The following is a 16416-nucleotide window of genomic DNA, read 5'->3' on the forward strand; positions in this document are numbered from 1 at the left end:
TAGATTTGAAAAGGAAAAACTCAAGAGACATTGATAAGATAATTAAGGGAGGTAAAAAGAAAAAGACTAACAAACTGTCCAGCAATTCAGTGGATGTGGGACTCACACCTAAGTTTCAATCCTACACTCCTTTAAATGTCTCTTGAACTCATGTACTGATGCATATCAGGGAGAAAAGCTATGTGTCCTAGCCAAAGCTCATGCGGACCTCATCATACAAAGGAAACACTTCAAAGTTCTGCAAGTTCCACAGAGATCATAAGCACAATATAGAGGAATGTGTCCACCTAAAAGACGAATTTGAAGCTCTAACATTATGAGGACACTTTTCAAAATTCATTAAAAAGAACGGCCATTGAGCAAAGGCACGCAATCTACAAAGATCATAAGTTGCTCAAAAAGAAGAATAGGTAGTAGGAGAGATTGTTGTGATTTTTTAAGGCCCAACTAGTGGAGGTGATAGTGGAGGAACAAGGAAAAGGTTTGCAAAGTAAATTTTCCTAACAGATAACTACATGTAGAATTAGAAGAAATTACGGTAGGATAAGATCATCACCTTCACAGAAGAGGATATGAGAAAGGTCTAGCAACTACATGATGATGCCTTGGTAGTGTCACTGCTCATTGCCAATTACCAAGTAAGAAGAATATTGATAGATAATAGAAGTTCAACTAATATAATATTTTGGTCAGTTTTACAAGAAATGAAGATAGGTTTAGAATGTTTAAAGCCAATTTTAACACCCTTAGTTGGATTTAAAGAAGATGTGGTTCACCCCTTGGGAACCATTATGCTCCCTCTGACTATGGGGACACTACCACAGCAAATCATTCTTATGGCAAACTTCCTGGTGTTGGATTGCCCATCCATTTATAACATGATACTGGGACATCCAACACTTAATGCAACTTAGATTGTCACCTCCACTCGCCACCTAAAAGTCAAATTTCCAACCTCGTACGGAGTAGGGGAAGTAAGAGGGGACCAAATGGTAGCTCATAGTTTCTATGTAATGACTCTAAAAGAAATAGTAAAAGGGCCAAAGGAATTGACTATATAAAATCGGAACATGAGAAGCACACAATCCACTGGTTGGTACACCAATTAAGGATCTAGTCAGCATCCCTCTTGAGGAAAAAAACCAAAAGAGATGCATTCAATTACGGGCACAGTTATTAGACTCGTTAAAGATGGAACTCTTGAAATTATTATGAGAGTATATAGACATATTTGCTTGGTCTACTACTGACATGCCTGAAATCGATCCCATCGTCATTGAACATAACTCCAAATGGACCCCAACCATCACCCGGTGAAACAAAAGAAAAGAAACTTTGTTGTTGAGCGAGTCAAATTAATCAATTTAAAAGCTAATTTCATCAAGGAGATTCATAACCTCGAATGGCTTAGCAATGTGATATTGGTGAAGAAATCACATGGGAAGCAGCAGACTTGCATTGATTTTATAGATTTGAACAAAGCATGCCCCAAAGACAGTTTTTCACTCCCCCGAATAGGTTAGCTAGTAGATTCTACATATGGACATGCTCCTTAGCTTCATGGATGCATACTCGGGGTATAATAAAATACATGTGCACCCCAAAGATGAAGAAAAAAACTATTTTTGTCACTGAAAGGGTGCCTTACTATTATAGGGTAATGCCATTCTACTTGAAAAATGTAAGGGCAACTTACCAGTGGTTGGTAAATGAGATTTTCAAAGATCTTTTATGGAATACTATGGAGGCTTATGTGGATGATATGCTAGTAAAAAGTTTAAAATCTGATGATCATGAAAGGGATTGAAAGAGAACATTTGAATTATTTCATATAACAGCATGAGATTAAACTGCACCAAGTGTGCATTTGGAGTTTTGGCGGGAAAATTCCTAAGATTTATGGTGACCCACATGGAAATAAAGGAAAATCCTAACAAAATCTAGGCCTTAATGGAGATTTGTACCCCACAAATCAAGAAATAAGTGCAAATTTTCTGTAGAAGGGTGGCGTTACTAAGCAGGTTTGTCTCTTGCTTAGGAGATAAGTGCTTACCATTCTTCAAGGCATTGCAAAAAGTAGGAAAGTTCGAATGGGGTGAAGAATGGGATAAAGCTTTTGCATAGCTAAAATGGTACCTCAACTCTCCACCTCTTTTGACCAAGGCAATTGCAGGAGAAGACTTGAACCTATACTTAGCATTTACTCACAATATAGTGAGTTCATCCCTAGTACAGGAAAAAGGCAAACAACACAAATTAATATACTACATCGGCAATGTGTTATAGGGGGTAGAAATCAATTATTTTCCAGTAGAGAAAGCTACCTTTGTTGTCCTATCCACACCTAGGAAACTAAGACCTTTCTTCCAAGCCCACAGAGTCATTGTGCTGACTAACATGCCTTTAAGACAAACCCTATTGTGCCTGAAGCTATCATGGAGGAAGATGAAGTGGTTAGTTGAGTTGGAGGAGTTTGATATCCATTACCAGCCAAGGCCCACTATAAAGGCACATGTTTTAGCTAACTTCATCGCTGAATAAATTATTGAAAAATGCATGATTTTGGACATTGCATGTAGATAAATCATCAAATAGCGCTGGGGGAGGGGTATGATTAATTCTCGCAGTGCTTAATATGACTGAGGTACAGTATACATTAAGGTTAGAGTTCACTACAACAAATAATGATGCTGAATACGAGGCTTTGTTGGCAGGATTGCGACTTTCTACATATCTTAAGGTGAAAAAGTTGCAAGTATTGAGTGATTCACAATTGGTAGCGGAGCAGGTAAAGGGAGATTCCGAGGCTAGAGAACCAAAGTGAAAAAATACTTGGCCAAAGTATTGGAGTATATGAAATAATTCTCAAAGTTCACTATTTGGCATCTCCTCACTCGGCGTCAGAGTAAATACCCTAGCTGGTGCCGTATTCCTCTGCTGGCCCCCACGTGGCCTGATAACCTCCCTGATGTGGTCTGGAAGCTAGAACTGCATCTAGTGGGGTAGGGTAGTCTCGTACCATGTGCCCCGATATACCACAGCGATAGCACACCGGAGCTGCATCTGGTGGCGTAGGACAATCTCATACTATACGCCTCGATCAACTGCAGAGATAGCATACTACACCACCAGCTCGACACTCTCCCCAGTGCCTCCTACCACAAGTCTGACAGACTGGAGGACCCTGCCCTGTCTGCACCTCACGTCCTCCCGTCTCATGTCTCCGTTCTCTGCCATAATTTTCTCTCCTCCACTGGCCCGGTCTATGACCCTGTTGGAAGCCGATAAATGCAGATCTCTTCCTCTATCCCTGCTCCTCTAAATCAAAACACTCACCAATCTCTACCAAGGCTGCCCTGTCGACTAACTCAAAAAAGGTTCTGGATCTGCAGCACCACCACCTGCTTGAATATGCTCCGTCTCAAGCCTCTCTCAAACTGCCTCGCCTTCTTTACTTCATCAGGAACAATATATGGGGCGAAACGAGAGAGCTCGATAAAACATGTTGCATACTGTTGGACGGATAGCTGTCCCTGCTTCAGACTCAGGAACTCTTCTACCTTAGCCTCCCTTACAGTAGTTGGAAAATATCTGTCAAAGAACAAATCTTTAAATCGATCCCATGTCATGGCTATAGGGGTCGCCCTTTGCTGCTCCAACTCTCACTACAGTCCACCACCTCTCAGCCTCTCCTGTTAGTCTATAGGTGGTGAAGAGAACCCTCTGTTCCTCAGTACACTGCAACACAGTCAAGATTTTCTCGATCTCTTGCATCCAATTCTCGGCGGCTACAATATCAACTTCGCCTGAGAATGCTGGAGGATTCATCTTCATAAACTTCTCTATGGTACACCCATGGTTGAGAACACAAAGGTTGACACACTCTCAAGGTTGGCCTCCGCCTCAAAGTTATATTAGGAAAAGACAATCTACTTGGAACAAATAGGAAAACCCACTTATGAAGAAGCCACTATAGCAACAGTAGTAGAAGAAGAAAATTGGAAGACTTCAATTCTAAAATATCTCAGAGATAAGTGGCTACCATATGATAGGAAAGAATCACTGACACTCAAAAGGAAAGCGACAAGGTATGTATGCACTAATAGACAAAAAGTTGTACTGTCGATCCCTCAAATTACCATACATATGTTGTTTAGAAAAGGGTGGAGTAGATTACATCTTAAGGGAAATCCATGAGGGAATTAGTAGCAATCACTTAGGAGGAAGGGCACTAGCTCATAAGGGTTTGGACAAGATTATTACTAGCCACAATAAGAGGAGATGCACTAGAGTTGGTGAAACGATGTGACAGATACCAAAGGTGTGCCAACATGCCTCGTTCTCCAGCCAATGTGTTTTCTCCCTTAACTAGTTTATGTCCTTTTGCGCAATGGGGAATTGACATATTAAGTCCTTCCCAAGCCACCAAGCAGAAAACATTCATGGTAGTTTCCATAGACTACTTCACAAAATGGGTAGAAACTTAGGCATTATCCCACATCACATAACGAAATACAACCAAGTTTTTTTTTCTAGACCTCAATTATGTGCAGATATGGGATACATCAAACTATATCAGTGGATTACAGGAAGCAATTCGACAACCATAACTTCAAAACCTTTTGCTCTGAGTTAGGCATAAAACTGCACTATACCCATAGAGCAATGAAAAAGTAGAAAACGTGAACTATACAACCCCATATGGGCTTAATACATGTCTAGAGTCCGCACAAGGCTGGTGGGTAGATAAGTTTCCTTCAATACTCTAGGTGTATCACACCAACCGCAAAACAGCCATTGGGGAGACCCCTTTCCTACTTGTTTTTGGGGCGGAAGCAGTTATCCCAATAGAAATTGGAGTTCCTTCATGGTGAAGGCAACACTTTAATAAAGAAGAGAACAATGAAGAGTTGAGGATAGAGTTGGATTTAGTAGAAGAAAAGCAAGACTATGCCCCGATCAGGATGACACTATACTAGTAGAAAGTGGCCAAATATAACAACGCTCGAGTAAAAACTCAAGTGTTTAAGCCAAGAGATTTGGTGTTAAGGAAGGCTCAGATTAACCCTGATAAACCAAGACCAAACAAACTCAAGCCAAGCTAGGAAGGACCTTACCAGATAATAGGGGAAATCAAGTTAGGGAAATATAAGTCAAAAATAAAATTTCATTATATAGATACAATCATTTGACAATAAAAATAAAAGTTCCCCTATTCAAAGCCCTACTCTCTAAAATTGCCTTCATTTTTTTCTTCATCTTCCTCTCCTTCATGGCTTAAATTCCCATATCTAGTAGAACAAATACCCGATACATCGATACCAAGGTACTTCATTCTGAATTGACCCCAACACCTGTGGAAGCCCCCTTAGTAGGACTTTACCCTAAATCTCTTTAGCTCTTTTTGGTGCCTCCTAGAACTTTTGTACTTTGTGACAATAGAATCGGTAATAGCAGAAAGTTCAACATTGCGAAGTTGGGAAATCTATTCTTAAGGATCTTTCCCCTAAATAGGACTAATGCTTTGTTGCATCTATAGGTCCACCACCTGCTCCTTAGAGTCTATAGTCACTTGGTGCACTTTGCTTACTTTGTCTTCCAAGGTAAGATTGATTGTTGCAAGCTAGCAAAAAGGGGAAAAAGTAAAAAAATAAAAAATAAAAAATTTAAAAATAAAAAAAAAATAAAAAGATGTTCAAATCATACTCGATAAGGCAGTGTGATGAGAAGTAAAGCCCAGGGCCTTTGGAAGCATCATATTCAACTCATAAGAATCCTCTAGGAGAACTACACGTCGAAGGGCCATGTAAGAAATAATAGAATCATGCAAACTTGATCCCTTAGAAACAATAGTAGAGGATAGAGGGCCCTTTCTTCTGAGTCTAGGGAGTGTCACGCACCTGGGATGATTCTCCTTGGATCATTTTATTCTTAGAACTACCTTTCCTTTTCTTCTTCTTAGCAATCAATTGCTCAAATTCGATTCAATCCATCTCTAAAAAAAATAGGGGAGTAAAGGTGTCAATAACATAGCCATACATGTATATGAATTTGTGTAAACCAAGGTACATGACCAAGGGAAATAAGGCTTATTCCATAGTAGACAAGAGCATTAATTCAATGTAAGGAATTATTCTGCGGCAGACCCTTTAGCAGAGCTCCTTGATGATAGCTTGCTCAATTGACAAGCTAGGAGGTAAATGACATTGGCGGGTTGTGTAAGATAGGTGGGTGGAATATTAAATGGAGGCACAAACATAAGAAGAGTGAAGCACAGAAAGGAAAGAAAGGAAATGTCACCAACAAGAGGTGTTGACTAGGTTCAAAGCCTATAGAAATTTAACTCCCTAGAAGCAAAGAAGAACTTAATTAGATTTCCACAAATGAATGGAAGACGCACTAGAGAAAAAAAAAAATTAGTCAGGAAGGCAGTTAAAATAGAAGACCTCCTTCTCATTAGAATGTTTCCTTTCTTCATCTACTAGCATGATCTTAACAGCTTAACTGAGGGTTAGTAACTTTTCTAGATGAGTAGAGCAACAAAACAAACTAGGGTCAGATAAGAGTTAGGGGCCAACTGGCTAAGAGATAGGTTGTTATAAAATTGCAAAGCATTAGATACAAAGGAGCTGGCTGAAGAGCCAATTCAATTGTGTGGCATGAGATTCTCTGCGAATATATGTTAAATGTATGAGATGCAGATTAAGAAAATAAAGTATTATGAACAAAATATGACATGGACTATGTTGCCTGTGTATGTTAAAATGCAACCACGTTAATGTATGACAGCTGAAAGCCATGTTAGCAGATTCTAGCGCATTTCTATGTGGACTAATTGTAACAGATTCTAACGCATTTCTATGTGGACTAACAAATGATGGCTAAAGAGCGGCTGTAGTACAAAGGAATGAAATGAAAATGTTATGCAATGAAATGACAATGGAATGACCATGAAATGAAATGACAAATGTGAACGAAGTAAATGGGAAAGAGTCACTTAAAGTAAAATGAAATGCAATGTTTAAGCTATGAATATGAACAGATGTGTATGAATGAATAATAATAGAAAGGAATAAAGTATTATGATATTAGAAGTATCTATATATGTAGAACATGTTACGATTGGGCGAGGCAAATTCTTCTCCTGAGGGCTTACTGAGAAAGGCGAGTGCACTAGTAGCTTCAGATGTGGTAGTAGTTGCATAACGTACTAGGGCAGAGGGAATCTACTTGTATGGGCAGGTAAATTTCCCTAACCTTAGGGCCATCGCTAGTAAACCATTGTTGAACTGTGTGAGTACGAGATCAATCCAATACTTAAGGGCTTACTAAGTAAGGTAAGTGCCCTGGTATGCTTTAGTTGTGACCTTAGGGTTACCTAAGTATCGGAGTAGAGGGGTGCTACTTGTATGGGCGGGTAGGTAATCTCGTGGGTTAAATCTTTACATGTGAATGATTACGTTCAGAGAATGATTTCAGTGTTTATGATAATGATTTGCAAATGTTATTAAAATGATATATATATCTCATGTTAGCCACACGTTGTTTTAATATGTATATTTCTTCCCTTATTGAGATATGTCTCACCCAAATATGATTATGTCTTTTTTAGGACATCCTCAAGGTCGGGCTTATAGAGCTTAAGGGTTTATAGTCTTTTAAGGGCTGTAAAGAGAAAGCGTATATTTTTTTGATATACTGAGGAGTTGTATAAAGTTTAAGTTTAAGTTTATGTTTTATGTCTTTAAGTTTTAAGTCTGTTGAGAAAGGAACGATTGTGAAAATATTGAAATGTTTTGGAGATGTATGTATCCATGGAAATGCAGGTGTTGGATGGTTAATATGGAACTTAGACAGAGATTGTAAACTCTGGTAATGGTATTATTTATGGAGATTTTGTTTATGTTTTTCCGCTACGTATGTTATGGTTTATGGATTATCAAGATTTTATCAGGTATAACACATCGGACCTAGGTTTAAGGGTTCAGGGCGTTACATTATGGTATCAGAGCAATGATTTTGGGGATTTTGAGGATTTAGGAATGATCTATACCAGAGTATAGAAATAAGTTAGGATGAAAATAGGAGATGAATAGGTTAGGTATTGAGAAATAGGTTTGATGTAGGGAAGTATAAGATTGTGTTTTGTAATTTAGAGGCGAAAATACGTCGACGATTTCCTGTGATTTTTCTAAAGCAGTCGATGGCCTTAGAAAAGTCATGGTAAACCTTAGATGTTTTTGTTTATGAATTGTGAGACTAGTCCTTATATGGAGATTTTGGATTTTTATTGGATTTAATTTAATGATTATGTTATTCGGGGTTATGATATGAAATTCTTATCTCTTCTCTGTCCTATTTTCAAGATGGATTCTGGAGATGAGAATGTAGAGGCTGAAAGAAGGGAGGATTCAGTGACCTCTAGCGAGGAAGAAATAGATACCTCTAAGGTGTTGCGAGGTATCGTCTGTCAAGTTAAAGCAAAAATGAAGAAGGATCCAAAGGAACATAACTGTCCACCTACAGGATAGGGCTACAACATAAAAAAGTTTATGAGGATGAACCCTCTAGCCTTTATAGGAGGACCTAATCCTATGACAGCAGAGAATTGGGTGCAGGAGATAGAGGAGATTATGACTGTACTCGACTGCACGAACAAACAGAAGGTCCGCTATGTCGCTTTTAAGATGACAGGAGAGGCGAAGCGCTAGTGGCTTTCTGCGAAGCTGCTAGAGGATCAGAGGGTCATAAAGATAGCTCTTACTTGGGAGAGATTCAAAGAGTTGTTCTTTGATAGGTATTTTCTTTCATTTATCAGAGAGGAAAAGATTGAGGAGTTCACCAATCTGACCCAGGGGGATATGACAGTTGCGAAGTATGCAACTAGATTTGTGGAACTGTCGCGTTTTGCTCCATTTTCGGTCCCAAACGAAGTAAAGAAGGCTAAGAAATTTGAGAAGGCCCAAGGCATAGCATTTACGAGCTGGTGGTCGGGTTTCAGGTTCAGAATTTTTCAGAATTAGTTGATAAGGCTTTGGTGCTGGAAAAGAGTATCCAGAGCAGCACTGAGTCTTCAAAGCAGAAGAAGAGACCTACACCATCTAATTTTCAGTCTGAGGCCAGTTAGGGATCAACGAAGAAAGGGAAGGAAGCAATGGGCTCTGTATGTCTGAAGTGTAATAAGAGACATAGGGGTGAATGTTGGTATGGCACTCCAAATTGCTTCATGTATGGTAAGCCAGGGAACCACAAGAAAGATTGCCAATAACCATTGCCTATGGTATCTGTTCAAAATCAGGACAGGGGAAGGCAGTAGATACCACTTGGAAGAGGTGCTCCACCCCGGCTGTATACACTTCGAGCTGAGGAGGATGCCATCATGGAAGCAGGTATGAGATGATTTAATTTGATAGAGAATGATTGAATGATTTATATGATGATATGTATGTTGAGTTTTTATGATGGTAGTTAGCAAATGAATTTAAGTAATGTGAAAGGATGATTAGATAGTAAAATTTCGAGGATGAAATTTCTTAAGGAGGGGAGAATGTAGTGACCCGAGAATTTAAAATATTATAATATATAAAAAATGAAATGGATTAATGGATAATAAAGGGAAAAAGGAAGGATTTTAGAAGGAAAAGCAGGCCTCGTTGATGAATATCCTATTCTCGTCGACGAGTATCCTTCTAAAGCTCGTCGACGAATCTAGTTCCTCATCGACGAAGGAATCCCAAGAGAGTATAGTTTGGAACTCTGCGGTGAAGTCTCTACAGTGCCTCGTTGATGAATCCACGTCTCTCGTCGACGAAGCCTTGTTTATAAATAGGTTGTTCTTCATTTTTCAGTGTAATTCACGAACCTTCTTTACTCAATCTCTCTAAAATATGAACCTCCAGCCTTCTCTCTTTGATTTTGAGACAGTTTTGACCCGGTTTGACGATCCGGAACCGCCACGAGGTTCGTAGGATCATTCTCTACAAGGCTGTGGGAGCTGATCATTGATTTGAGAGGTTTGGGAAACATCCCAAAATCAGGTAAGTGAGTTATTTTGGGATTTCCTTAACGAATAATGTTATATGGACCCTAAGAAGTAGTAAATAAGTGTTTTTCTTAAGATTTGAGTTAATTGGAATTTATTTTAATTAAGCTAGGATTTTTGGATTCAGGGTCCAAGTGAACGCTGCGGGTATCAATTTGGGGATCCTGCCAGCGTAGTTTGAGGTCAGGTAAGGGGGAAATTTATATGTTAAATCAGGTTTTCATGAATTAAAATAGATTATGTGTTATTTATATATATATATATATATATATATATATATATATATCTGTGTGTGTGTGTGTGTGTGTTTTTAAATGGGTATAAAATGCCAATCATGTAAAAATTATGATTTCTGAACCTAAGATTGTTTATATAGTTATGTATATGTGAAAGCAAATGGATGAAAGTGAAAAGGAATTTTCTGAGGAATTTATGTAAGAAATGAAATGTATTTTCAGCATATAAATGTTAAATGTGGGTTGATCTATTTGCAAATGTTATTAAAATGATATCTATATACCTCACGTTAGCCACACACTGTTTTAATATATATATTTCTTCCCTTACTGAGATGTGTCTCACCCGAACATGATTATTTCTTTTTCAGGACATCCTTGAGGTCGGGCTTAGGGAGCTTGAGGGTTTATAGTCTTTTGAGGGCTGTAAAGAGAGAGGGTATATTTTTTTGATATACTGAGGAGTTGTATAAAGTTTAAGTCTAAGTTTATGTTTTATGTCTTTATGTTTTAAGTCTGTTGAGAAATGAATGATTGTGAAAATACTGAATTGTTTTGGAGATGTATGTATCCATGGAAAATGTAGGTGTTGGTTGGTTAATATGGAACTTAGATAGAGATAGTAAACTCCAGTAATGGTATTATATATGGAGATTTTGTTTATGTTTTTCTGCTGCGTATGTTATGGATTATGGATTATCAGAATTTTATCAGGTATAACGCACCAGACCCGAGTTTAAGGGTTTGGGGCGTTACACTACAACTCTCCCTTATTGCATCAAAACATACCCCAATCCTTTCTAAGACGCATCACTTTAGATTACAAAACCTTCTTCTCCCGAAGGAATCGTCAAAATCGGTGCAATGATGAGTCACTGCTTTAACTCCTAAAAACTCTGTTCACATTCATCGGTCCATTTGAACTTCACACCCTTCCTGGTCAATTTTGTCAAAGGACCTGACAATTTAGAGAATCCCTCTAAAAATTGGCGATAGTGTCCTGCCAATCAACAGAAATGTCACCCCTGGATATCACGTGTCCAAGGAAAGTGACTTGCTTTAACCATAACTCACACTTATTGAACTTGGCATACAACCTTCTTTCTCTCAGTACCTAGAGAACTATCCTTAAATGTTCCTTGTGCTCCTTGGGGCTCTTTGAATACACCAAAATGTCATCAATAAAAACTACAACAAACTGATCCAGGTACTGATGGAAGACCATGTTCATCAAGTTCATGAATATAGCAGGAGCATTTGTCAGTCGAAATGGCATAACTAGGAACTCATAATGGCCATACCGAGTTTGGAACGCTATTTTCGAAACATCCCCTGCCTTAACCTTCACCTGATGGTACCCAGATCGTAAATCAATCTTGGAGAAATTTTGTGTCCCTTGAAGTTAGTCAAACAAGTCATCAATGCGGGTAAACGAGTATTTATTCTTAATTATTACTTTATTTATTTCTCTATAGTTGATGCACATTCTCATTGACCCATTTTTCTTTTTCACAAACAATATTGGCGCTCCCCAGGGTGACACGTTGGGCCTGATAAACCCCTTATCTAACAATTCCTGTAGCTATTCTTTCAACTATTTTAATTTTGCCGACATTATTTTGTACGACGCTTTAGAAATCGGCGCTATTCTCGGAGACAAGTTAATAGCAAACTTTACCTCACAATTAGGAGGCAGTCCTGGCAAATCCTCTAAAAACACATCAGAAAAATCCGTCACTATCGAGATATCTTTGAACTTTAGTCCCTTTTTTGGTACTTTATGTACACAAGCTAGGTATCCCTAGCTTCCCTCTAATAGCAACCTCCTCGCCTGAATGGCTGATAATATCTATGGTGGGGTGCGCATGCATATCCCCACAAATTTGTCCTCTTGGTCTTTTATAGGTCTGAATACTACCTCCTTTTGATAGTAGTCAATACCTGCATAGTTGGTAGTTAGCCAGTCCATCCCCAGAATTACCTCGAAACCATGCATATTTAGGACTACCAAATTAGCTGGAAAATACCTCCCCTGAATACAAATTGGACAGTCTTTGAGTACCTTTCTACACAACACTACAGTCCCGGTCAGCGTAATCACCGATAAATTGACATCTAATGGCTGAGTTTCTATTCCACAGAATTTGATAAACTCTCAGGCTATAAAGAAGGAGTCGCCCTTAAATCAAACAAAATAATAGCTTATATGAAAAAATTGAAATAATACATGTCACTACATCGCTTGCCGCCTTAGCGTCTCTTGGTGTCAGAGCATAAACCCGTGGTGGGGTGGTATTCCTCTGTTGATCGCCTCAGAGTGCCTACTTATCTCCTCTATATGGTATAGGAGCAGGCGCATTTCCCATATGTGCACGACAGTCTCGTGCTATGTGACCAAGTCGACTACATCGATAAAAAATCACCTCTCTAACCCGAAATTCTCCTAGATGTCGCCTGTGGCACCTAGGATAGGGAGGGTGCAATGGTCTGCCCTGTACAACTCAGTCTCTCATCCCTTGTCTCTAACCTCCTCTACCACCATGCCTCCTTCAAAGCCCTAACTGGTACCTGCGTGAAAATCGGGAGGCGTGAGCATCTTCCTCTAGCTCTGTGCCCCAGCACCTCCCTGTAGGTTGGTCTCTATTATTGTGACTTTATCTACTACCTCGGAAAAATTCTGAACCTAAAAGCCACTACTTGCTCGTATATACCCCGCCTCAGGCTGCTCTCAAATTTCCTCGCCTTTTTTTTCCTCGTCTGGCACCATGTATGGGGCAAAATGGGATAGCTTGATGAATCTAGCGGCATATTGTTGTACCATCATATGTCCCTAAGTCAAATTCAAGAATTTTGCCACTTTAAAATTTCGGGTAGTAACGGGGAAATACCGCTCGAAGAATATTTCCTTGAAGCGGCTCCAGGTCATAGTTATAGACACAGGCCTCTACCTCTAGTAATCTCACTGATCTCCACCAGCGTTTAGCCCCTCCTGTCAACTTGAACGTAGCAAACAGAACCTTCTGCTCATCGGTACAAGGGAGAACTGCCAACGCCTCCTCAATCTCCTCGACTTAGTCCTCATCCACGAATAGGTCAGCCCCTTCGGAGAATGGTGGGGGATTCATATGTGTAAATTGTTCAATCGTGCATCCCCGTTCCCCCAAATTCTGGCCATTTCTGCCATCACTTGTTGGGTGACACTACGTAGCACTGCATCAGAATCTCCGCCACCCAAATTAGAAGGCCCTACATCATCACCTCCAAGATGTGCACTACTACTTCCAGGATCCATCCTAAAAATGGAACAAAATAGTCTTAGAATTCTATCATCAAAACACAACTAATACACTCATCTGACTAAGACCCATAAGATATTGTCCTATAACCATTCATCTTAACATCCTCATATTTCCCAATTTAAGATTTAGTCTTACCACTCATAAACAAGGACCAACTACAATTTACCATGGCTTTCCTGAAATCGTCACCCTAGGAAAATCATGGAAACCACCATGGAATTTACTGCCTCCAAGCTGCAAGATAGAACCCTAAATTTCAATCTTATCCTCCAACAATGATTGACTTATATCCCAGTCTACCCATCCGCTACTCTCATCAAGATCTATTCCTATACTTTGGTACTGTGTTTCGCTGAAATCTGCAGAACCTAACAACCTAGGATCTGATACCAAATTGTGACGACTTGATTTTCCACCATTTTTTTTCCAATAAAATAATAAAAAATAATAATCAATCATCTAACATCTTTGATACCATATATCAACATGACCAGACCCGAAGTGGGGTACCGGGAAATCTATCCATCAAAACATACTATCTATGCAGCGGAATGCATAAAGTGTCTGAGTCCCATATACAATACCAGAGTGCTATAACCTCCACACATATACATATAAATCCCCAGAAATCCATAAAATACTCTAGGGCTATATAGAACATAGCCCCAAATCCAAAACACTTACCCAGAATACTAGGGTACTAAATCTCCACTATCTCGGAGCTCGCTCCACTTGTCTATCCTAATTTTCTAAAATGTTTAAATTCTGAGTGAGACACCTCTCAGTAAGACGGAATAAATTATTGACAGTGTGTGGAAACATGAGTTTTGATATATCATAACACATTCTTTTAAGTAATTATATCAACTGAGAAAAACATACAAATGTGTACTCATAATCGTATATATATAAAAACATAGTTTCACAAGCTTTCATTTCTCATATTCAAGTTCTAGCTCATGAGTATCCACCAGAATATAACACTACGCGTCTGTAACTCATGGTTGTTCATCATATCTGTGATATACAATTATCGCGTCTGTAATGAGGAACCATCCTGAGGACATTCATATCACATCGTCATGTATTCACCCCATATGACTGGGTTGTGTGGCTTGAAAGCGAGACCTAACTGTGGTTGGCCTACCAGGTTAAATCAAAACTGTGCGCGTCTGTAGTATAATTGGCCTACCCAATCCTGGTTCGAACCCCAGGAGGTAACTCTACTCTTCATAGGCCCAATCGACTATCACTGTCACACTCTATCTAAGACGTGTGGTTGCACTAACACATATGCTGGCAACGTGTTGGAATTAGTGTATTCCCAAGAGGGGGGTGAATTGGGTATTAAAAATTTTGTCCTAGGTTCAATGCCCAATCACAGTATAACAACCTAGGGTTTGTCTATGCAATCTCACATGCACATATAAATATAATATACATAAATTAAATCATGCGTAACATTCATGGTCTAATGAAAATAACATACATATGTAGTAAATAAATTGCGGAATTATAAAGTGCACACACGATATGTTATTGGGGTTCGGCCAATACTGCCTACGTCCCTGCCTCAAACTCATAAGTAAGAGGATTCCACTATGGCTTGTTTAACGGGTGGAGCGGCACCTAATACAACACCTTATAGGATGGTGCACCTAATTCTCTTAACCGAGTCTGAACCAGTCTGGGACTATTCACAGGGCTAGTCTCCCTCTTCCGACAACCCGTTAAGAATACAATAGATAATCAATAATTTTTGTACAAACAAATGCTTCTAATACAAGCTAATGTGTACAATATGAAGCTCAAATACACTCACACATGATATAAAATATAAGCTCGAGTGTGTATGTGATTTTCTTAAAATACTTTATACAATCTTTGAGTTAGATGTATATAATACAACACTTCAAAGATTCAAACCCTAATAAAAATAATTTTCTCTCAAAAATATTTTCCAAATAAAGTACAAGAGAACCTAGGGTTTTGGCTCAAAAAATATTTTTGCAAGCACAAGCACGTCAGCCTTTGAATCTTGCAATGGATGTGCAAAATTCAAAGGCAATGAAAATATTTCTCCACAAAAAATATTTATCAAAGAATAATGTGGGAGGAACTTGAAGAACACTTTCAAAATATGATATGAAGATAAATAAGATATGAGAGATAAAAGATATTTTATTTGTAAAATAAATGCCCAAAGGAATGCTTAAAGTAAATCTCTCTTGAAAGATTCTCAATGTAATAAGTATAGGAGAGTATAAAGGAATGAAAAAATCAAAAATATTTTTAGAAGATTTTCAATTAATCAAACTGCTAATCACTAGTTAATCTGAGAAAATGAGCACATATATATAGACATGGCACAAATTATGACCGTTGGGGACACCAGGGAAATTATTAAATTTGTTTAAATATATTTAATAAAATTACCCTGTTTTACCCCAATTAACCTTCGGTAAAATTAGGTCAACCTGAGAGTTTCGATCAGCCGAACCCTAGGTTCGGTCGCCTGAACAGACACATGAGAAAAAGTGAATTTTCCATGTTCGGGTGCCAAAGGACAAGTTCAGGTGGCTGAACTAGGTGATTTTCAAAATATCCGAGATTCGGTCGCCTGAACCTAAGTTCGGTTGCTTGAGGGTATTTTGAACGTGAAGTTCGGGCTCCTGAGTTGTTGGAAAAGTCAAGTTTAAATATTCGATCGATCAAGAACATTACGTTCTTTTTAGTTCGGTCATCCGAAGTCAAGTCAACACTTTGACTTTCCTATGTTCGGTCGACCGAGGTGTTTTCAATGACAAGGTTCGGTCGCCCAAATTCTTAACAATTTACC

This window comes from Malania oleifera, chromosome 8 (genome assembly GCF_029873635.1).
Source record: "Malania oleifera isolate guangnan ecotype guangnan chromosome 8, ASM2987363v1, whole genome shotgun sequence".
Taxonomy (NCBI): Eukaryota; Viridiplantae; Streptophyta; class Magnoliopsida; order Santalales; family Ximeniaceae; genus Malania; species Malania oleifera.